The sequence below is a fragment of the Panthera tigris genome, chromosome C1, assembly GCF_018350195.1.
Source record: "Panthera tigris isolate Pti1 chromosome C1, P.tigris_Pti1_mat1.1, whole genome shotgun sequence".
In the NCBI taxonomy this organism is placed as follows: Eukaryota; Metazoa; Chordata; class Mammalia; order Carnivora; family Felidae; genus Panthera; species Panthera tigris.
In genome coordinates this window covers 175,489,078-175,514,236 of record NC_056667.1, presented here as the reverse complement: position 1 = coordinate 175,514,236, position 25,159 = coordinate 175,489,078, and the positions used below count along the sequence as shown (strand labels likewise).

Below are 25,159 nucleotides of genomic sequence, written 5' to 3'. Positions count from 1 at the left end.
ATATTTCCCGACCTTGTATTATATAATCCAATTCTGTTCATTAACAATTAGACAAGTTGTCAACTGTGCCATAGGCCTATTTCTTCTCTCTTGTTTCATATTTCCTTAAAGTTCTGCATTCTCAGTTTTACTGTTGTGAGTAAAAGGAAAACTTCATTTACAATGGAGTTAGGAGACCAGCAGGGGGAGCTCTCGTGCCCTACCACTGTTGTCAATTGCAGACTCCATAGGAGGAGAGGGACCTTGAATACTATACTACCCCAGCAGCAGGAATAAGAAAGGCTTTCCTCCTTCACCGGCAGTAGCCCAGCCAATGAGAGACTGTCACTACTCAACCAATGAAAAGCTACTATGCTTGGAACTCCTAGTTTTCATGGACTTTTTGTTTGTAACAGCCTTCCCAACTCCTCTCTTTCTTCCATATAAGTGCGGTCCTCTCTTTTGTTCTCTGGACTTGCCTATGGTTTTGCTGTAGCTTGCCTGTGCCCGACTTCAATTGTCTGCTATTTCTGAATAAATCCATTTTTGCTGATTAAAATAACTGGCAGTTTTATTTTTAAGGTTAACAGTCTTTAAGCTTATTAATGTATATTTGTCAGTAAATAAGTCTCCTTGTACCTATGGAAGATGTGTCTGAAGATCTTTACACTAAATTAAATATATTTTGGAGTCTTTATTTTAAATCACCATCAGTGCTCTATTTCTCTTGTATAAGTAAATTTAATACTCCCCCCCCCCCCCGAAGAGGTAGAAATGTCTGGAAATAAATTAGCATCTTATTTTTAAAGATTATTTTGCTGTCTTTAATGGTGACCTATATTTGTCCTCTCCCTGTATTGTAAACATCTTGAGGACAGGAACTGTGTACTTTATGTATTTTATGTACTTATTTCTGGTGCCTGGCATATGGAAGATATTAAATGTTTGCTGAATTGAACATTCTTACTCTGCTGTGGTGCTTACTATGATTTCATCTCACTTTAAACAGAGGAAAACATTACTACTTAGATCCATGGGTCTGAGCTTCTTTAAGTCTTTAACCATGTTTATTTGGACAACCATTTCTGGCACTGAGATGGGGCCAACTTCATTTGATTACAATGTGGGTATAAGACATTTAAAACCAGGTAAATACTACAATCATTGTTCCAAAATTTATTATTTCAGACATCATATTGTATTATATGTTTTTCACTTAGGGCATATGTGCCTTTCCATTATGACTCATTATCCATTGTCTGAATACCATGGTTGTTAAAAATAATATTCCAGTTTGATCAAAATAGTTCAGCTTCCCTCCTGGAAATGTGGAGATTCTGGATAAAAATTCTGGATAAAAAATTTTATTATTCCCATTTTCAAAGTATATTTAGCAAATATTTAGCTTTAATATAAAAATTATTAAACATTAAGATGTTTATTCAAGAATTTAGGGGTATTAGAATAGATATCTGAGGGGTATTCACATGGGTGAGGGGATTAATCTACATTGCTCTCGTGGGAAGAACCACCAGGAAAAAATCATGGGAGGCAGATCTGGATTTAATTAAGAAAGGACTTTCTAAATAGCACTGCTAGGAATTTACCCAAGGGATACAGGAGTGCTGATGCATAGGGGCACTTGTACCCCAATGTTTATAGCAGCACTCTCAACAATAGCCAAATTATGGAAAGAGCCTAAATGTCCATCAACTGATGAATGGATAAAGAAATTGTGGTTTATATACACAATGGAGCACTACGTGGCAATGAGAAAGAATGAAATATGGCCCTTTGTAGCAACGTGGATGGAACTGGAGAGTGTGATGCTAAGTGAAATAAGCCATACAGAGAAAGACAGATACCATATGTTTTCACTCATATGTGGATCCTGAGAAACCTAACAGAAGACCATGCGGGAGGGGACGGAAAAAAACAAAAGTTAGAGAGGGAGAGAGCCAAACCATAAGAGACTCTTAAAAACTGAGAATAAACTAAGGGTTGATGGCGGGGGGGAAGAAGGGGAGGGTGGGTGATGGGCATTGAGGGCACCTGTTGGGATGAGCACTGGGTGTTATATGGAAACCAATTTGACAATAAATTTCATATTAAAAAAAAGAAAGAAAGGACTTTCTATTGGTTAAAGTTTACAACAGGACAGAATGGTTTGTGGGCTTCCTCTTAAACCAGAAGTTAGGTAATCTATCTGGAACATAGCATGAAGATTTTTAAAAGGAATAGTAAAATTCTATATCTTCTAAGGAAATTTCTCCAAAGCTAAGATTCTATAACTTAGGAGTTATTTTACAATATAAAGACATGTGAGCTGGCCTTTGGACTGCATCCATTCCAACACTAAGGCATCATCTTGATGTCTTACTGTGTGTGCCCTGTACAAGGGCAGAGAGAGCCCTGCTATATTTGTTGCTAAGGAAGCAGTTTGTCATCTTTTAAAGATTTTTTCCTTAAAACAAGCAAGTCTACTACCACATGTATTAATTGGTATGCAAGGAAGAATTCTAGCTGATTCAATATAAGCAACAGTCTATCCACATGGGGATATTTTATGGCTTGTGATATTTCACTTAACTGATAACGTTGCTTGAGGAAATAGGGAGCTACTATAACTTAGAGGTAACAATGATAATTACTATTTACTGAGCACCCACTATGTGCTGGGAGCCACAATGGCCTTCCATACGCTATCTCATTTAATCCTCACAATAACACTTTGCGCTATGTATGATTTCTGTTTTAAATATGAGGAAATGGAAGCTAGAACTTGAATTTGAACCCACGCCTGAGTCTAAAGTCTCAGTTGTTCACACAATGGCTCATTATTCTTCCAATTTTACTGATGAAGAAAACAAAAGGCATAAAGCCTTACCACCTTACCTCAGTAGTCATAAATGTAGTAGTAGAGATTGTAGTAAAACTTGTTTCTCTCAGATGTTGCCTTTGTAGCTCTATTCGCAATTCTTTGGTCTTTTCCAAAGCTTCTTTTCATGGAGTTTTAATGACAAGTTTCTCTTCCATGTAAATGTTCCGCATTTAGGGCTTATTTCCTTCCCAAGATTTTCACTCCATTTTTGTCCCAACTACTTCATTGCCTAGAGTGGCTGAGGAGAGTAATATTGGTAAGATGTCTACCGAAACTAAAGCCCTTGGTTTGGAATAGTTGAACTGATACCATCTTCTTTCTTTCTGGCTGTGATTAGAGAGTACGACTAATAGTCTTCTAAGGTCACTCCTGGTTCTGAATAATAAACTCCTATCATCTGATTATAGGTCTTTTCTTTTTGGCAGCTGAACAAACAAACAAAAAGTAACCTGTTTATCCAAGAGTAAATCCAGAACCTATTCCTATTTCAATGCACTGGCAAATATTTTCTTCTGCAACAAGAGAATACTTCCACTGCTCAGCTCTGCTTCTGCATAACCATCTGTAAAGCCGTGGGGGGACTGTCTGTATTGAACTGTTACATTTTATCTCATAACTGATTCCTGTTCCAGGAATCAAAGGTTGATGAAAGGTAAAAAAATAAATAAAATAAAACCCCCCAAACAAAACACTAATATTCTGTCATATAGTGAGTCTGACAGATCTCTCTATTAAAAGGACATGGCAAGAGTAAAAAATGAATGATTATGCCTGTAGAACACTTGCTACTTGTTTAGATTATAGGCCTAGGAAGCCCAGATGTGTTATGAAAAAAAAAATCTAGTATAATTTTAGATGGAATGTCCATTAAATTAGTAGGTATGCCATTTGGATAGAGTAAAGAAATGCCTTTTAAAGACTGGTACAAACTGCATTCTGGGTTCAATCATATTGGGCCATCCATGCAGGGCTGATAAAGGCAAGCACGGTGACAAGTTAATAGAAAGCGTTACTGATAATTTCTGGAGGCAAGGATTTTTTTTGTGTGTAAAGTCTTCCTTCAAGCACTGGCACTGGTACTGAAATTAGTGGAAACTTCTTTTCAACAGCAGCTAAAATTGAGTTTCTTCTCTACAGCTGGCTCAGTCCTGCATAGCTGACAAGACTGACAGACGACTCTGGATATGTAGCTGTTCCCTCCACAACTTAAGCAAAAATGAGAAAAGCAGAATACGTGGCCTATTTTAGAATTACCTCCAACTATAAAAAACAGCATCAGAAAATTACCCTTTAAAAACAGAAGATGGGTTGGGAACTCAGAAAACCACTGACGATTGATTAAATAGTTTTCCCTCTCATATTTGCATTCACTTTTTCATCATGTATTATTTTTGAGAAAATGTTTAATTTAATTATAAATCTAGTAATCAAGAGACTTGAGTTAAAGCCCTGGTTTTATCCCTAAATAATTGGGAAGCTTCAAAAAATTTCAGGTCTCTTAGAAAAAACTATTTTCTTATCTATGAATCAAGACCAACTATCAAGTTACATTTTAGCATTGTTCATATATCAGTATTTTATTAGGTTTCATTGAAGACTATTAGTGACTGACCAGAGCTAAATTAATTCTAACCATTAGTTTTTTCAAGATTAAACAGAATAGAGGTGCCTGGTTGACTCAGTCTGTAGAGCATGGGATGCTTGACCTCAGTGCTGTGAATTCTAGCCCCACGCTGGTCATAGAGCTTACTTAAAAAAAAAAAAGGGGGTGCCTGGGTGGCTCAGTCGGTTAAACATCTGACTTCGGCTCAGGTCACGATCTCATGGTTTGTGAGTTTGAGCCCCACATCGGGCTTGGTGCTGTCAGCACAAGCCTCTGTCTCCCTCTCTCTCTGCCCCTCCCCGCCTCTTAAAAATAAATAAACATTAAAAAAATAACATAAAAGATTAAACATAATAAAAAATCAGTATGTTATTCAAAGATAAAACTTCTTACTGTTTTTTAAATATATTTCCTTTCAATATTTTATATATTTTACAGTAAATATTTACATACTCATACTTTATGTAGTGGTTCTTATTCATATACAGTTCAATCATATGACTTTGACTTCACATGAAATAGTATTGAATTTTTCTATAACTATTGGCTATAAATTTATAGAATTTAGTTGAATGAAACCACAGTTTCATTTAGGGAAACAATCTGGAATATAATACATTTCTTTCTGATTTGAAGCAAGTATGACTAGATTTTTACATAACTGCAAATGGATGTGTGGCATCATTTGAAGATTTCACTGTTTATTAAGAATTAAAAGCTGTTCATGGAATTTATACACTTTACCTAACTTGGAATCAGACATTCCTCATGCTACAGTCCTTTTGTGGTTATTATTTAATATCTTTAATTTTTCAAAGCCTATTTCTCTTTTTAAAAATCCCAGATGAAGAAAGAGAGCTAAAAATTACATAAAACATTTGCCTTCTTGTCACTTTGCCTCGTCAGTGTGGCTCAAACACAAAAGTCTAGTCATACTTGCATTAAATGGGAAAGAAGTATGCCCTAAAATTCTAATTTGTTTCCCATTCCATAAGTCAACACACAAGTTTTATTTAATCATACCTTGTAAATATCACTGGAGAAAACAAATTTCAAAGTATGTTCTTTCAGCATAAGCTATGGTAAGCTATGCAATTTTCATAAGAATTGTAAAAAAAAGACCAAGAACCCAATACTTTGAGCTTGGCATTTTGAGGTGGGGGATCCTCCAGGAGTAACATGAACATCTATGCCTATGACCATGACTTAAAAAAAAGCCCTTCTTCTAGTGCCATCAAGGCAAGTGGGAAAAGTTGGATAGGAATAGAGCATGATGATAATGGAACAATATCTAAAGGCAGTTCATAAATGACCATTAGCTTAACCTACTCTGAGGCCTTTGAATATGTAGATGTTTGCAAAGCAAGTTAAGAAACAAACCAAAAAGATCAAAGTAACCTGAGATTGAAAGTCGCATCAAAACCAGATCCATGAGAAGATCAAATATTCCATGATTGTCCTCAAAAAGTTCATAATTACATCTTCAAAAATGAACAAAAAGAAACCCAAAAATGAACTGCCAGTGTAGCTGCCTGGATCTAAAGAACGGTGTCAACTCTCAACTTTAAATTGGAATGTTAAAAGGAAGTGTTTAATAAAGTTTTATTTGCAATGAAATTCAAAACCCATAAACGATTTCCAGTTTGGCATTGGCAAATTCTAGTTCATAGCAGCTTAATGTTTTCAGATAAAGGCAGTGGTTTCAGAAGTTGAAGAACAGAAGTTCAGGGGGCCAACAATGGCTTTTTAGAATGGATTACTACAACTTGAACCTTTTTGCATTTTTCTTCACTGACTTCCTTGACATTTTGTCCTTCCATATATGCCAAGAGTCTGGTTTTGTGAGTCACTGAATTCAGCTTTTTTTCTGAAAGTGATCTCTCAATCTGAGATAATTGAATGTTATTGGCAAGCTCTATTACTTTACTTCATGTTGGCTAGAGGAATGTGGTTACAAAGCAGTCATCAGCCTAGGGCCTCAGGGAAAGAGAACTTGGAACACCACGCTTCACAAAACAAAGGATCCTCAAAGAAATGAGTCCCACTCCCAGCCAAATATGACAGAACTGTGCCACTCTAGCAGGACCACTTCCCAAAGCGGAATAGGGCACATCCCGAATTTGATGAAAAGCATCTAAAATCTCCAGATATTGATCAAAGAGTGAATATTTTATACTCACAAAAATGCCACTGATAGTGATTTGTATAGAAGTGAGAATACAACAATTCAGCACAACAGACTCATCTAGAACTTGCATGACCCGCTAGGAGTTCTTGCCCTTTGGCTCCATTACTGTCAAAGGCCCTTGTACACAAGACCCCAAGACAGGTCAGACCACATGGGACTCTTAGGCAGCTACAGCACCAGTAGAATTTGTACCAAACTGGGTGGAGGCCTATCATGTGCAGGGAGGAAGCCAAGTGCTTCATCACAACTCGGACCAGCTCCCTTCTCTAGTTCCCTTACACCTTTGTTTCTCAGCTCTGGTGAAATCCCACCGTTATGCTTTACCTCAGCCCCTTTCACAGCAGCCCTGAGAATCTTAATCCCATTTTCCTCAAGCTCTTATATCCTCATCTTGTCCTAGAAACCTCTCCTCCAGGCCCAATGGGAATCCTGGCCCTCCCCTGAGGATAAGCTTTCTCCTGCAAAATGAATAAAATTCTCCGGCCCACTCCTGTCTCCCAGTGTGAGCATTTCCCTGCTTCTTAAGGCCTTTGCCCTGTGTTCATACTCTGTGCTACACTTCATCTCTTTTTTATGTAAGCCTCTTATGTCACTTTCCCTTGTTCAGCGGGAACTTCAGGGCCTGCGTTCACCCTTTCTTTACACCTGGTGACTGCTTAATGTTGGAGGTGATCTTGTCCATGTTGAATAGAATCAAAAAGATAAACTTCTTAGTGATAATATGAGACTGTGGATCACCTCAAGAATTTATAATTTTATCAATAATGTTAAAAGTAATGTGATTATAGTTTGTGTATAATAGAACTCATCTAAAATATAGAAGTATTTATATAGAATTATAAAAATAATTTCTTACTGGTTTCTGTCCAATAAGTGAAACAGTGTTTAAGTTGCTTCAAATTAATTAGTGTAAAAAATAGCATGGCACCCAATTTTTAAAATGAAACTGCTTATTTGAAGGGTCTGCTTACATTCTAAAACGTAGAGTAAATTTAACTTCTGCTAAAAAACTGTTCTTTCATGACCTGATATTTAGAGTCTTACACATTAAGTCTTGTATACTATCACTATACTTTCTCTTGTTAGCATTAACTTTTTAAGTTCTAGAGATGTGTGGAAATAATCTTCAGGTGGCTTTATAGATGCATTATTATTATATCCCCATTAACTTAGATTTCCCCCCCCCCCCAATGAATATAGCTTTCTCTTCCCTCAATCAGGCATTCTAATTAAAAAATATATACAATTAAACTGAGGGTTGATGGGGGGTGGGAGGGAGGGGAGGGTGGGTGATGGGTATTGAGGAGGGCACCTTTTGGGATGAGCACTGGGTGTTGTATGGAAACCAATTTGACAATAAATTTCATATATTGAGAAAATAAATAAATAAATAAATAAATAAATAAATAGAATAAATAAAAAATATATACAATTAAAAAATTAAAAAAACAAGGTGAACGTAAAACTCATGTAGAATCCACTCTTCCCCTCAGAAAGTCATTCTTTCATAAATAGCTCTTGGGATTACAGCTTACATAATTTTTTTACTATGAATAGTAAATATGCTTCTTCCATAAGAAATAAGGTTAACAACCTCATGTGTAGCAGTTCTTACTTTTTCTAGTATACAAATATATTCTAGATATATAGCATGCTGTGTGGTATGTGTGTGTGCATGTGTATGTATATGTGAACAAAATTTAGGTGGTCATTTGTTTTTATAATAATAATATCTCATTATATATGCTTCTCTATGTTAATATTTTTGTACTACACAGTGTTATGAAAATTTCTCCAAGTAACTGTTTAATGTTGGAGGTGATCTTGGCATAAGGAAAAAATATAGTAATTTTGAATACAGATGTGTGAGGCCTTGGGTAACTTAAAAAATTGTGATTTAGTTTTCTTACCTATAAAATTACCACCACCTACTAAGTTGTTGTAAGGACCAAATGAGTTCCTAGCTCAGGGCACATGCTTCTTAAGAACCTTATTTACCTCTTTTAATGGCTGCATAATACTACATGATGTGGGGGTGCCATCATTACTTAGTCACTCACCAACTGAGGGGCATTTACTTTGTTTTCAGTCTTTGACTATTACAAACAGTGCTACAACACACATAATTGTATGTAGATCTCATCTAGCAGTGATTTTATTTCCATGGGACAGGATCCTAAGAGTGGGAGAGATAAATATATTATTAATTTCAATGGCTAAGTCATATTTCTTTTTAAAAAGGCTGAAACAGTTACCATTTCCGCATACAAGAAAGTTCCCTTTCCCTGAATGTCTTCAGCAAGAGGTACTTCCCCTTTTCACTTTTGCTCATCTAATGGCTATGCAGTAATATATTGATGTTATTTTATTTGCATTTCCCTAACTCCTAGCAAAGTTGGGCATGAGTTCATGTTTAGTGACCTCTTGGATTTGCTTTCTCCCAATCTCATTTGCCCGTTTTTTCTTTTTGGCTATTTGTGTTTTTATACATTTGTAAGCACTTTTTATATAGCTTAAACCTCTATCATGTATTTCAGGTCATTTCCCTAAGTTATGATTTCCTTTTTAATTTTATTATTATTATTATTATTGAAATTTATTTGATTTTTCTTTCTTTTTTAAATTAATTAATTAATTATTTTTAAAGAGAGAGAGAGCACAAGAAGGGGAGAGGGCAGAGGGAGAGAGAATATTAAGAAGGCTTCACGCTCAGCATGGAGCCCAACATGAGGCTCTTGGGGCTCTATCCCACAATGCTGGGATCACGAACTGAGCCCAAATCAAGAGTCCAATGCTCAACCAACTGATACACCCAAGCACCCTGATTTACTTATTTATTTTAGAGAGAGAGAGAGCACAAGTGGGGGAAAGGGACCAAGGGATAAAAAGAGAATCTTGGGGCGCCTGGGTGGTGCAGTCGGTTAAGCGTCCAACTTCAGCCAGGTCACGATCTCACGGTCCCTGAGTTCGAGCCCCGCGTCAGGCTCTGGGCTGATGGCTCGGAGCCTGGAGCCTGTTTCAGATTCTGTGTCTCCCTCTCTCTCTGCCCCTCCCCCGTTCATGCTCTGTCTCTCTCTGTCCCAAAAATAAATAAAAAACGTTGAAAAAAAAAAAAAGAGAATCTTAAGTAGGCTCCCCACTCAGCACAGAGCCCAACTCAGGGCTTGAGCCCATGATCCTGGGATTATGACCTGAGCCGAAATCAAGAGTCAGATGCTCAACCAACTGAGCCACCCAGGAACCCCCATTGCTTCTTTTTTTAAAGTTAAGTTTATGTTGAAGCACAACGTTCACTTCCTTTTGGTTGATGTTTAATCCTTTTTAAATGGATTAAATTTTTAAATTATGTGTGTATTTTCTTTCATAGCTTCTAAGTCCTATCTCAGTTAATCAACAACTTGAGGAATATTTCTTGCATATGAAACCTATTATTTTTTCCTTCTTTTCTTTAATCAACCTGGAACTTCTTGAAATACTCTTTTCCAGATGAATACACTGTTAGGTCAGCACCATTTTAAAAATAACCCATCTTATCCCTTTTAACTGAAATACCATTTTTGTTACATATCAAATACCCACATGTACTGGAATCTATTTCTGAGCTCTCTCTATTCTGTCCTCTGACTTGTCTCTTATTAAGCCCAAACCGAAGCCAATATAAGGAGGTTGTGATATGTTTTAATCTTGTAAGGCTAATCATTCCTCACGAGTCTTATATTCATGTATTATCTCACATAAACTTTAAGATCACTTTAGCCAATTCCTCCCAAATATTAGTCAAATTTAAATTACAATTATATTACATTTCCTTAATTTGGGGAGAATTCATGGTTTTTTCATATTGTATCTTTCTATCTAAAGACATATTGTTTGATGTCTTTTTTTAATTAAAAAAATTTTTTAAATGTTTATTTATTTTTAAACAGAGAGAGAGAGACAGAGCATGAGCGGGGAAGGGGCAGAGAGAGAGGGAGACACAGAATCCGAAGCAGGCTCCAGGCTCCGAGCTGTCAGCACAGAGCCCTACACGGGGTCGAACTCACAGACAGCGAGATCATGACCTGAGCCAAAGTCGGATGCTCAACTGACTGAGCCACCCAGGCACCCCTTGATGCCTTTATATAACATTTTATTTTTTTTTAGATGGCCTTTTGGGGTTTTTTTCTCTTTTATAACTTGTTGCTAGCAGAGAAAAAAGGTAATTTACTTTTGTTTACCACCTTAGGTCAATTCTGACCCCAGTATTTCAATGAACATTATAAATTTTCCTCACTGTTCAAGCTGTCCTTATTCTCATCAGACATCCTCACTTCCTACTTCATTAAGAGAATTGAGGTTATCAGCTTTCCAGACTCCTGTATGCATAATCACCTGTATTCATACCCATTCTTAACAGCTTTTCCTCCATTCTTGGAGGATGAAATTTGTTTCTTCCTATTGAAGACCAGGCTATATTAACTCCAGCCAACCCTTTCGATTTCCTTGAGGACCTTGCTTTATTAGTTATGCCACATTTTCTCCTTCATTTTCCATCTCTGCTTCTTGTTTCTTTTCCTCAATCTCTTCTCTGTGCTCTGTTAAATTTCTCTTTTCTGTTGTGGAGAGTCTCCTTCAATGATCTTGGCCTGATTCTACAGTCATTCAGTCATTTCCAGTTATCAGAAATACATAATTTGGATTGTTTAGTTTTTCTCCCATCCTCCCTTAACTTAGGTTAAAACTATGGCTCTATCAGCTTGGAGTGAGAAGGACAGACAAGGCTCTGGCTCCCAGAAACTGCCTCAGCCTCTTTCTAGCTGTTCTGTATTTGTAGAGAGAAGAAAGAAAAATGTCTCTTTCCTGGACTGGGGCAAATTACAGTGTTGTGAGTCCCTGCTTCTGTGACTAACACTGAGTGTCCATCAATGAACTGTGAACATGTTCAAATGCTGGCTTTCTCTTATAATACTTGTATGGATTCTTAAATAAGCCTTGGAAAAAGGGTCTCAGGTGGGAGATCTGCCTGCAGGTATATATCTCTTCTCCATTCCTCATTAGCTCCCACATGGGCAGTCTATCTTGTTGCCTGGAGTGGACTGTCTCTGCTCAAATCGCCACAGTATTTTACAACTTCTCCCTGAGAGTGGAGTTTATTTCTCCACCCCTTAAATCCAGACTCAACTGTATAACTTGCTTTGGCCAGTGGAACATAAGGAAATGTGACTTTTGAGGTTTGTGTGCATGATACAAGTCCTACTGCTATTGTAAAGCAAAACTCAGCCCTAAACAAAATATACTCCTAAGGCAATGCAATTCAGTAAAGATAAAAATGAAAGGATGAGGGGTGCCCAGGTAGTTCAGTTGGTTAAGGATTTGACTCTTGATTTTGGCTCAGGTCATGATCTCATGGTTCATGAGATCAAGCACCACGTGGGGTTCTGCACTGACAGAATGGAGCCTGCTTGGGATCCTCTCTCTATCCCCCTCAAAATAAATAAATAAAAACATTTTTTAAAAAGGATGAGCAAATACGAACAAAAAGAAAGTATGGACCATGGTTTTGATATATATGAATATATAATCCAAATCAAAAAGCAATTTTAAAAGACCTCAATGCTAAAGGGAAGAATTTACAAGGAAGATATGATATGAATATCTATGTACCAAATAACTTAGCAATAACTCTCATGAAGTAAAAGCTATAGAATATACAAGGAGAAACAGAAACGCACTAAAAATAGAACACTTTAATATACTTTCCAATCCAAAATAGATCAAACGGTTAAAAAAAAAAAAGATATGAAGAGATGGAAATAATCACAGAAACAAAGAGGATTAAGAAGTTACTGCATACAACTCTAGAAAGTAAATAAACCTGGATAAGATGGATAATGTTTCAGGAAAATGTAATCAACTAAAACCCCAGATTTGTAAATTCTTCAGAGCTCAATTTCCATTGAAATAGATGAATTAGGTTGTAGTAGCATAAGTATAGTTAAGAATACCAAGGTTAAACACTAATACTAAAATTGTGTGTTAGAATTGAGGAAAAGCCTAAAGAAGTGGTTGCAAACTAATTGTTGCTTTTGTATGTTGCAAATGTGTATTCCACCCCTAAAAAGTACCATTGTCTTGTCTCACAAAGGAATCTTTAGAGATAGGTAATTCTAATGCTACTTGAACTGTCCCAGATATTAGAAAAATGAAAACTTCCAGATTATTTTATAAATTATGACTTTGATACTAAAACCTGATAAATTGCAAAAAAAGATGATCAATTTTACTGTTGAATATCAATTGAAAAAGATAATAAATTATTAACAAACATTAAGAGAATAATGGATCATAATCAAATGGGTTTCCTCCCCACCACTTGCACAAGAATGGCTCAACAGTACAAAATATATTAATGTGTTATAACATATTAAAGTATACATGGAGAAAAATTCTGTTCATGTACATAGCTGTTGAAAAGGTATTTGATAAAAATCAAATCTACTCTAGATTCTTTAAAAAGAGCTCAAAATAAAAGTTGATGAAAACTTCTTTATATGCTTATACATATTTTATATCAGCCCTAAGGCTAGCATATTTCCTAATGGAGAAACACTGGAGATGTTTCTCACAAAGTCAAGAAATAGACAAAGATGTCCACAATCACCACTACTACTTCATATTGTCTAATTGATTGTCCAATAACTCCAATACCACAGATAATTAAAGGTGTAACAGTTGGAAAAATAAAAACTACATATTTGTAGATAGTATGATTGTACACCTGGAAAATCCAAGAGATAGCAAATGAAAATGATGACAAACAATTCAGCAAGGTAACAAGACAGGGAAACTAAAGGACTCCATAAAAATCTGCCTTTTGCTCCTTTTTCCTGCTTCTGTTTTTGCTAGGACCTGCACCCCCACCCCACCTTACACATGTCTTGTAAAGAGCATATATCCTCCTTGTAAGGGACAAGGAGTTAATGGTTCTCTAGGATAAATAACATCTAAAGAAGGACCAGATGAGAATGACTAGAGGGAGCTATCAAATGCACATTCCAGACTATCAGTGCTAGGCATCTCAACGCCAAGACCCCCTGACTCCAAGGAATGACACCTGGGCTCTTTGTTCTAACTGGTTCCTGAATGCTTGTACATGTACGCATACATGAGAACTCCATCCTCAAAAAAAACCAAACCAAAACAAAAAAAAACAAAAACAAAAACAAAAAAACAAAAAAGCCAAAAAAACCCACAAAAAAAAACAAAACAAAAACCAAACAAACCCTGATCCCAAAGATGAGACTCCCTCCTTTCCTTTCTGAGTCTCTCAGACACTCACTCTGTCTCATATCTACTCTCTCTATATCTTCAGTAAACTCTGCTTTCACCTCCAGCTGGCTCACATTTGATTTCCTTCCTGTGTGAAGCCAAGGACCCTCTTGGATGGTCCTCAGACCTAGTCTGCTGGCATCAAGCAGAATATAAATTTATTAATAAAGAGAAATTGAGTAACATACAGAATTAATATAAATACATCCAAATTTGACTTAAAAATAATAGACAAGTAAACCCCATTTCAATAACAATAAAATTCAAAATAATCAAGACTTACTAAGAAATATGCAGAACTAAAGGAGAATTGTTCTAATACAAAGGATATAAAAGTTAATCTGAACAAATGTAAAGACATACTGTGTTCTTTGATAGGAAGATTCAATATCACAAGGCAGTATGTTACATTTATAAATTACCAAGGAACAATTATAATAAAAATACAGGTGATTTTCTGGAACTAGATAAACCAATTTTAAAGTTCTCATGAAAAAAAAAAACAACACATGAACAAAGAAAAATAGCCCAGAAAATTCTGATAAAGAACAATAAGGGTACTATCCTTACCAGATATTAAAACATGTTAAAGTAATTTAAATTACTATGCATTTGCGATGATAAATGTAGACTTCTGAGGAAGATGGTACAGTAGGAGGACCCTAAGTTTGCCTTGTCCCATGGATACAACTAGATAGCATTCACATTAGTGTAAATAAACCAGAAAACACCCTGAAGGCTGGCAGAACAAACTCTTCACAGCTAAGTATAGGGAAGAGGCTGCATTGAAGAAGGTAGGAAGGGCAGAGATGTGATCCAGAGCTAAAGAGACCTACAGGAGTGTCTGCAGGAGGGAAGGAGCCAATAGCACAGAGAGGGGAGAGAAACAGATTCTCACCCTGGTGTACCCACATGGGAAAGACGAATCCCCACAACATTTGGCTTTGAACACCAGAGGGGCCAGATTTCATGAGTTCTTATAATCAGCGAGACTTAAAACCTAGAACTTTAAAAATCAACCACTTGGCTTTGGGAGAGCCAGAAAGGTCAGAGAAAACTCAGTTCCCTCCCTTAAAGAGACAGCACAACAAACAGCCCCTCAGAGACACAGCATAGAAGCAGCAGTTTAAAAAATGCCTAGGGTATATAGGAGGGTAACCTCAGAGTGGTCATAAAGATATTCCCAGATTTGAGAAAAGGGTGAAAAACCTCAGTGAGACCCTTAACAAAGGGATAGAAAACATAAAAAAGAATCACTCAGAGATGAAGAACTCAATAAATCAAATAAAAAATACAATAGATAGAGAGCAGAAGAATGGATCAGCAAACTGGAGGACAGACTAATGGAAAATAATCAAGCTGAACAGGTAAGAGCAAAAAAAATGAAAATAGACTTGAAATGAAATGAAATAGACTAGAAATGATAATAGGCCATCAGGCGTAATAACATTCACACGATAGGGATTCCAGAAGAAGGAGAGAGAAGGGGGCAGAACATTTATTTGAAGAAATAATAGCTGGAAACTTCCTGAATATGGGAAAGAAGACAGAAATCCAGATCCAGGAGGCACAGAGAGGCCCCAACAAAATCAACCCAAAGAGGTCCACACCAAGACACATGGTAATTAAAATGGCAAAAAGTAGTGATTAAAAGAGAATTTTAAAAACAACAAGAAAAAGAAAACAGTTGCATACAAGAGAAACCTCATAAGGCTACCAGCGGATTTTTTCAGCAGAAATTTTGCAAGCCAGAAGGGAGTGGCATGATATATACAAAGTGCTAAAAGGAAAAAAACCCTGCAGTCAAGAATACTCTATCCAGCAAGGCCTTCATTCAGAATAGAAGGAGAGATAAAGAGTTTCCCAGACAAACAAAAGTTAAAGGAATTCATGATCACTAAACCGGCCCTACAGGATATGTTAAAGAGGACTCTTTGAGTAGAAAAGAAAGACCATAAGTAGGAGTAAAAAAAGTAGGAAGCACTAAAGAAGTAAAAAATAAGTATATCTATAAAAATCAGTCAAGGAAATCACAAAATAAGTTTGTAAAGTAGGACACTATATACCTAAAACATGGAGAGTAGAGGAGTAAAGAAGGTTCAAACTTAAAGTGACCATCAACTTAATACAGATTTCCATATGCATAAGATGTTATAAACAAACCAAATGGTAACCACAAATCAAAAACCAGTCATAGATATGCAAAAAGTAAAGAGAAAGTATATCACTACAGAAAGTATATCAAGTATATCACTACAGAAAGCCAACTAACTGTGAGAGGAGAGAGCAAGAGAAGAAAGGAAAAGAGAAGAACTACAAAAACAACCACAAAATACGAAACAAAATGGCAGTAAGCACACACCTGTCAATAATTACTTTGAATGTAAATAGACTAAATACTCCAGTCAAAAGATATAAGGGCACAGAAGGATAAAAGGGCAAGACCCATCCATATGCTGCCTACAAGAGACTCATTTCAGACCTAAGATACAAGCAGATTGAAAGCCAAGGGATGGTGAGGCGTTTTTCATACAAATGGATGTGAAAAGAAAGCTGGGGTAGCAATACTTATATTGGACAAAATAGACTTTAAAACAAAGACTGTAACAAGAGACAAAGAAGGACACTACATAATTATAAAGGGAACAATCCAACAAGAATATATAACAGGGTACCTGGGTGGCTCGATCCTTTAAGTGTCTGACTCTTGGCTTCAGCTCAATTCATGATCTCATGGTTCATGAAATCAAGCCCCACATTGGACTCTACACTGATGGTGTAGAGCCTACTTGGGATTCTCTCTCTCCCTCTCTCTTTGCCCCCCCCAAATAAATGAACTTAAAAAACAAATAAACTTAAAAAAAAGAATATAGGGGCGCCTGGGGGGTTCAGTCAGTTAAGCGTCCAGCTTCGGCTCAGATCATGATCTCACGGTCCATGGGTTCAAGCTGCATGTCAGACTCTGTGCTGACAGCTTGGAGCCTGGAGCATGTTTCAAATTCTATCTCACTCTCTCTCTGCCCCTTGCCTACTCACATTCTGTCTCTGTCTCTCTCTTTCTTTCTCTCAAAAACAAATAAACATTAAAAAAAAGAATATATAACAATTGCAAATATGTATGCACCCAACATGAAAGAACCCAAAAACATAAAGTAGTTAATAACAAGCATAAATAATCAATAGTAGTAACACAAGTATGCAACTTTAACACCCCACTTACATCAATTGATAGATCAGCTAAACAGAAAATCAACAAGGAAACAGGCTTTGAATGACACATTGGACCAGAGGGATCTAACAGATATATTCAGAACATTCCATCCTAAAACAGAATTCACATTCTTTTCAAGCTCATATGTAACATTCTCCACAATAGATCACATATGAGGCCAAAAATAAGTCTCAATAAATTCAAAAAGATGAAAGTCATACCATGCATCTTTTCTGAACACAATGCTATGAATCTAGAAATCAACCATAAAAAAAATCTGGAGAGAGCACAAATACATGGAGTTTAAATAATATGCTACTAAACAATGAATGGGTCAACCAAGGAATCAAAATATACATGGAGGCAAATGAAAATGAAAACACAAAAATCCAAAATCTTTGGGATGCAGCAAAATTTGTTCTAAAAGTGAAGTTCATAGCAACACAGGCCTACCTCAAGAAGCAAGAAAGATCTCAAATGAACAACTTAACTTTACACCTAAAGGAGCTAGAAAAAGAAAAACAAACAAAACTCAACCCAATAGAAGGAAGGAAATCATAAAGATTAGAGCAAAAACAAATGACATAAAATCTTTAAAAAAACAATGCAAGAGATCAATAACACCAGGCGCTGGTTTGTATAAGTCAATAAATTGATAAACCTTTAATCAGATGAATCAAAAAAATAGAAAGAGAGAGAAAAAAAATAAACAAAATCAGAGATGAAAGAGGAGAAATAACAATGGATGCCACAGAAATACAAAGGATTATAAGAGAATATTATTAAAAATTATATGCCAACATATTGGACAACTGAGAAGAAATGGATAAATTTCTAGAAACATATAACCTCCCAAAACTGAATCAGGAAGAAGTAGAAAATTTGAACAGACTGATTACCAGCAATTAAGTTGAATCAGTAATCATAAAACTCTCAACAAACAGAAGTCCAGGACCAGAGAGCTTCACAGGTGAATATACCCAAATATTTAAAGAAGAGTTAGGGGTGCACCTGGCTATTTCAGTTGGTATACCATGATTTCAGGGTTGTCAGTTCAAGCCCCATGTTGGCTGTGGAGCCTACTAAAAACATTTAAATAAAAATAAAGAGTTAATACCTAGTTTTCTTAAACTATTCCAAAAAATAGAAGAGGAAAGAAAGCTTCCAAATTCATTATATGAGGTCAGCATTACCCTGACACCAAAACCAAATAAAGACACTACAAAAAAAGAGAATTACAGACCAATATTTCTGATGAACATAGATGCAAAAATCCTCACCAAAATATTAGCAAACCAAATCCAACAATACATTAAAGAAGTCTTTCACCACGATCAAGTGGAATTTATTCCTGGGATGCAAAGGTGGTTCAATATTCACAAATCAATCAATGTGATATAGCACATAAACAAAAGAAAGGATGAAAACCATATGATTATTTCAATAGATGGAGAAAAAAGCATTTGGCAAAGGACAACATCCATTCATGATAAAAACCCTCAACAAAGTCACTTTAGAGGGAACATACCTCAACATCATAAAGGCCATATATGAAAAACCCACAGCTTACATCATACTCAATGGTGAAAAACTGAAAACTCTCCCTGAGGCCAGATGTCCACTCTTACCACTTTTATTCAACATAGAACTGAGAATCCTAGCCACAACAATCAGACAAGAGAAAGGAATAAAAGGCATCTAAATTGGTACAGAAAAAGTAAAATTTTTATTATTTGAAGGTGACATGATACTATATGTGGAAAACCCTAAAGACCCCACCAAAAAACTACTAGAACTGATCATTGAATTCAGTAAGATTGCAGGACACAAAACTGATGTACAGAAATCCACTGCATTTCTATACACTAATAATGAAGCAGCAGCAAGAGAAATTAGGCAAACAATCCCATTTACATTTGCACCCAAATAATAAAATACCTAAGAATAAGCTTAACCAAAGAGATGTAAGACCTGTACTCTGAAAACTATAAAACATGATGAAAGAGGATAGAGATGACACAAACAAATGGCAAGACATTTCATGCTCATGGACTGGGAGAACAAATACTGTTAAAATATCCATACTACCCAAAGCAATCTACAGATTTAATGTAATCCCTATCAAAATACCAACAGAATTTTTCATAGAACTAGAACAAACAATTCTAAAATTTGTATGGAACCACAAAAGACCCCCAATAACCAAAGCAATCTTGGAAAGAAAAAAACAACCCAAAACTGGAGGAATCACAATCCCAGATTTTAAGTTATACTACAAAGCTGTGGTAATCACAACAGTATGGTACCAGCACAAAAATAGACACCTAGATCAATAGGACAGAATAGACATCCCAGAAATAAACCCATATTTATATGGTCAAATAATCTTAGATTAAGGAGGTAAGAATACACAAGAGGTAAAAGACAGTCTCTTAAATAAATGGTTCTGGGAAAACTAAACAGCTATATACAAAAGAATGAAACTGGGCCATTTTCTTACACTATATACAAAAATAAACTTAAAATGGATTAAAGACATAAATGTGAGACCTGAAACCATAAAAATCCTAGAAGAGAGCACAGACAGTAATTTTTCTGACATTGGCAACAGCAACATTTTTTCTAGATAGGTCTCCGGATGCAAGGGAAACAAAAGAAAACATAAACTATTAGGACTACATCAAAACAAAAAGCTTCTTCACAGTGAAGGAAACAATCAATGAAACTAAAAGACAACCCATTATATGGGAGAAGGTATTTGCAAATGACATATCTGATAAAGGGTTAGTATCCAAAATATATAAAGAACTTATAGAACTTAACACACACACACACACACACACACACACACACACACACACTCCAATTAAAAATGCGCAGCAGAAGACATGAACAGACAATTCTCTAAAGAAGACATAAGGTTGGCCAACACATGAAAAGATGCTCAACATCACTAATCATCAGGGGAATGCAAATCAAAACAATAAGATACCACCTCATACCTGTCAGAATGGCTAAAATAAAAACCTGAAGAAAAAAAGTGTTGGCGAGGATGTGGAGAAGAGGAAACACTCTGTGAAGGGAATGCAGACTGGTAAACTAGGGCGGCCCCTGTAGGAAACATTAAAGAGTTTCCTCAAATGTTAAAAATAGAACTACCATATGATCCAGTAATTCCACTACTGGGTATTTACCCAAAGAATACGAAAACACTAACTTGGAAAGATACATGCACCTTCCTGTTTATGGCAGCATTATTTACAAGAGCCAAAATATGAAAGCAATCCAAGTGTCCACCAATGGATAAAGAAGAAGTGGTCTATATATACAATGAAATATTACTCAGCCATAAAAAAATGAATTCTTGCCATTTGCAACAACGTGGATGGAGCTATGGAGTATAATGCTAAGTGAAGTAAATTAGTCAGAGAAAGACAAATATCATATGATTTCACTCCTATGTGGAATTTAGGAAACAAAACAACAAACAAACAAAAAAGAGAGACAAACCAAAACAGACTCTTAACTGTTGTCTCATGAGACTACAAGCTTCATGAAGGCAGGAACTGTTTTTCTCAGTACTTTGAAAAATGCCTGGCACGTGGTAATCAGTAAAGGTTTGTGAGAAGAAAGAATGAATTAACCTCCGTAAACTTGCGAAATGATATTCTTATCCTCTTTTTCCAGATATGGAAATAGAGGATCAGAAAAGTTGGGTGATCTATCCAGCATTCCAAAACATGGCCCACATCTAAATCCTGTGCTTTTGAATGTTACACTGTCTCCCAAATGCAGAGGGGCTTCTCATGAAAATAAATAAGAAAGGCCTGGAAGCGGCGTAGGTAGCTAAAGAGGAAGGCAGTCTGGTTCTTGTTAATGAGGTTATGGTAGCACTGGGCGTTGTATGGAAACCAATTTGACAATAAATTTCATATTTAAAAAATAATTTAAAAATGAGGTTATGGTTATAGAAAAAGGGCAGTCTCAGTTTGAGGGGGCTGGAGATGAAGTAAGATCTTTGGGGTTTCAACCTCACATCATAATAATGATGTGATGAGGGAAGTAGGTTTGCAAAGGGATAGGGCTCTCAGAGGATCCTGTGGAATGGAGGGAAGAGACTGGACAGCAGGAGAAAAATGAGCCAGAAAGAGAGTGAGGCTTTCCAGCAGCCATGGGGATAAAAGCATGAATGTGTGGTTGACTGAACGTAAGTGTCTACTTTGGGAAGTCTTTGCAGACTCCGGGAACAACCAGCCGGGACAGAATCGGGGGCGGGAGGGGGGATGGTGGTGAACTGCTCAGGTGTATCAGAAAGTACTCAACCAGGATGAGTCTATGGTATTTACTGTATTCCTCTAAGTTTTCTGAGCACTCTTCTCCCTGGAGAGACTTCTATTACTAGCATGGCCTGTTTGCCCCTCATCAAATTCTGGCATAACCCCCAGTTCCTCTGGACTCCTGCTTCACTGCTATGAGCTGAGCTACATCCTGCTGCAGAGGCCAGGGGCAAGAACATAAATCATGCTCAGCTCTGGAAGGAGAGGAGTGTCTGCACAAGAAGGCCAGGGATGGATTTTCCAGGGGGAGAGTTAAAAGTTTAAAGTTTCTGATGTATATATAATACCACATCTTATGCTCTCAGAAGTGGGTGTAAATTTATCTGGGTATGGTCTTAGACCACTTAAGGAACTGGCAGGCTTAAAAGGAATGGGCAAATAGCTTTTAAAATATAGAAGCTCCTGACATCAGACATATTCCATTATGGTTAAAAATCTGTGTAGTTATATTTAGAGAGGGACAAAAAGGAGTAATATTAGGTTTATTGTGTCCATCACTAAAAAGCAAAATGTTTAGTATTAAGAGTTTCCAATAAAAACTATACCTTAAAACTGGAATCCAAATAATCCCAAACAGATATCCTGTGAAGTGTATAGACAGGTTGGTGGCTCCTGAAAGGCAACCACAGCTGGCTCCCAAGCCCCCTTTGCCTGGAGACAGTTGCTAGGCAGTATTAGATTTGCTCACAAATGCACTTTTCACCCAGTGATGGGTATTATGATAAGATACATGCCACTTCCCAATCAATTTTTCTGCTCCTGTTTCATTAAAGGCAAGAGACTCTGGTCACCATTATTGATGACGGCACTGAATTGTGCCTGTCTATTTCCTGAACAAAAAGATTAAGATCTTTGCCTTCTAGGTCTGGGAGTATTTAGAAAAGTCTGAGAGCTACATATTTCCTTTGTTCTTAATTCCTTTGAGGCTAGTGGAAATGCTGTCCAGGGACCAGAATAATGGAATAGTGGATGTGAGACTCATCGTCCTTCAGGTTCTCTGATTGATTCACAAAAAACCAATACTGCAATTCATTTAATTTAAACTTACTTTAAAAATATTTAGTAGACAGATTCTGAGAATTTGAAACATATAAAGAAAACAAAGATATCATTCTAGAATTCTAAGGTGTCACTTTTGTATTGATGGCAGTCATATGCTCAGTAATGCAAAAATAAAAGGCAAAAGTATGATGGCCCTTTTTCCAAATGGAGCTCTTTCTGCTACATCTGCCAAATAATTTATTGGATGTATTTCCATCTTTTGTACTCAACACTTCAAAAAACAAAGATAGCTTTTCTTCAAAGCACCTATGCTTCTAATATTCTCATTTTTGCTAAAAACACCTTCACATTCCTCATCCCGCAGACTTAAAATCCTGGAGCTATAATTGCCTCCTCCCCTATATTTTCTCCATGTCTAATAACCAAATCCTGCTTCGTATTTCTTTTGTTCTCTCTTCCACTAAGCCATCCTGTCTATTGTTTTCCTGCATCATTTTATTCTGTTTGCCTCTATCTATCTATCTATCCATCTATCTATCTCCCATTTTTTAGTCTGGAATTAAGAAGATCTAATCTTAGCCTCTCAAATGCCTAACCAGCCTCCCACTCTTGTCACCCCACACCTTCTTCAACATTCCTGGCACCCAGTAGGTATGATTCCCTGCTTTCCTCTGTTCCTCTCCAAGTATTTATTCCTGCCTCTAAACCTGTTTCACCTGGAATGCCCTTAAATGCTTTTTGTCTCTAATCATCCCCAAATTTCGTCATCCCCTAAAGCTATTCTAGATTCCCATTTTCTCCATGAACCTTTCCTCAAGTCTCCAAACACACTAACGGAAAACTCTCACTAATATCTTTCAAAATTAGTCAGTTGGCATCTCCATATGTTCTAGAATGGTAGTTAATCCAGAATGTTGTCCTAATGAGAACTGATACATGTACCTATTCTGTACTAAGTTAGCACTAATCTAAATACTTCCATTTGTTAAATTCGATTTTTCACAACTTCATGAAGTACATACGATTATAATCCCTATTTTTCTTTTTTTAAAGTTCTTTTTTAATTTCAAGTTTTTATTTAAATACTAGTTAGTTAACATATCTGATAAAATCGGTTTCAGGAGTAGAATTTAGTGATGCATAACCTACATATAACACCTAGTGCTCATCACAACAAGTGCCATCCTTAATACCCATCACATAATACCTATTTTTCAAATGAGGAAATTGGGACACAGGGCAGCTATATAACTTACCCAAGTTCACACAGTAAGTGGCAGAGTTGGGAATCAAACTCAGCCACGCTGGTTCCAGAGTCTATGCTCTAAACCACTAATCCTCATTAATAGGTTCCTTGTAGTCTTAAAATTCCTACACATTTGACCAAAGAGAAAACAAGAAGGGGAAAGATTCAGTAACCCACCCTAAGTTACATAAAGCAGCATTTCTCAAAATGTAATATGCTATGAATTACCCAGGGGTCTTTTAAAAATGCAGACTCTAATTTAGTAGGTATAGGATGGAGACTACATGTCTACATTTTTAACAAGTCCTCACATGGTACTAATTTTACTGGTCCACATACCACACTTTGAACAGCAAGTGCAAACAAATGCTAGCTGAGACTTATTCCATCCAGTGTTACCTAAACATCAAAACAGGTAAGGTGGGAGAAAATGTGACTGAGACAATTTGCTAGGAAAAAAAAATGACCCCATTTTGAATCATCTTCTTGCAGATCATGAGGGATGAATAAGCTTTATAGTGCTTTTTTCCACGTGAATTTTTATTTTGTAGTAGTATAAGAGCTACATTTAGATAGTTTTAAGATTTACCACCCCTCTCAAACCTGTGCAAGTATTGAGCTTGTGCAAGATTTATCATCCATAAATTCACCATTCATGTCTCTATATCCCATCAATTTATTGCTCTGGGTAGTGGTTTAGGGATATGGGGTTGAAGGAGGAAAGAGTATTTGGGGGGAAATAGGCTTTCTGAGACCTCAGAAAGCTGGAGTTCAGGACACTACTCGTGGATCTGGGCATTCATTCTGCTTTTTCTTCTCAATGAGCTTGCTGCTGAGTTAGGCTGGAGAACCAGAGAGTCCTAGATGTCTTAGTTGTTTTTTCCAATGAGGGCATATGTTGTCCAAGTTCTTCTTAAATAGTAATGTATGTCCCTGGTACAAAAAGTACAGGATAGGGGCACCTGGGTGGCTCAGTAGGTTAAGCGGCTGACTTCAGCTCAGATCATGATCTCACAGTCTGTGAGTTTGAGCCCCGCATCAGGCTCTATGCTGGTAGCTCAAAGCCTGGAGCCTGCTTCTGATTCTGTGTCTTCTTCTCTCTCTGCCCCTCCCCTGCTTGCTCTCTGTCTCTCTGTCTCTCCCTGTCTCTCTCTCAAAAATAAGAAACACTAAAAAAAAATTTTTTTAAAGCATAGGATAAAATAAAACTTCCTGGATCTGAAAAGGCTTACCTTTTGCAGCTAGTATTAAAAGTTGTATATCCCTCTTTTAAGGGCTCTGGTGGCCAAGGGAAGCTGCTGAGATATGTGGCCAGCTGACTTCCACTAAGCCTCTATGCCCTGGGCCAAATACACAAATCCATCAGAAACTTCAGGACAGTGAGTAGGTATATTCTTTTTCTAG

General features: G+C 36.7%; 1 protein-coding gene and 1 long non-coding RNA gene across 4 annotated transcripts in view; one reads left to right on the top strand and one right to left on the bottom strand.

Moving 5' to 3' along the window:
• The window catches only part of CC1H2orf88 (chromosome C1 C2orf88 homolog), a 58,041-nt gene extending 35,881 nt beyond the window's left edge, over positions 1-22,160 (bottom strand). The window contains exons 1-3 of one of the 3 annotated variants that reach the window (XM_042994912.1): positions 22,053-22,128; positions 8,712-8,827; positions 2,875-3,098 (exon numbers count right to left, since the gene is read on the bottom strand). The gene's annotated coding sequence lies outside the window, so the exon portion shown is untranslated. Of the gene's footprint in view, positions 1-2,874; positions 3,099-8,711; positions 8,828-22,052 lie in introns of all 3 variants that reach the window. The other 2 variants (XM_007094683.3, XM_042994914.1) reach the window with 2 other exon arrangements.
• Positions 21,234-25,159, top strand: part of LOC122240980 — a 41,500-nt gene continuing 37,574 nt past the window's right edge. The window contains exon 1 of the long non-coding RNA XR_006220853.1: positions 21,234-21,377. This is a non-coding gene — a long non-coding RNA (uncharacterized LOC122240980). The remainder of the gene's footprint in view (positions 21,378-25,159) is intronic.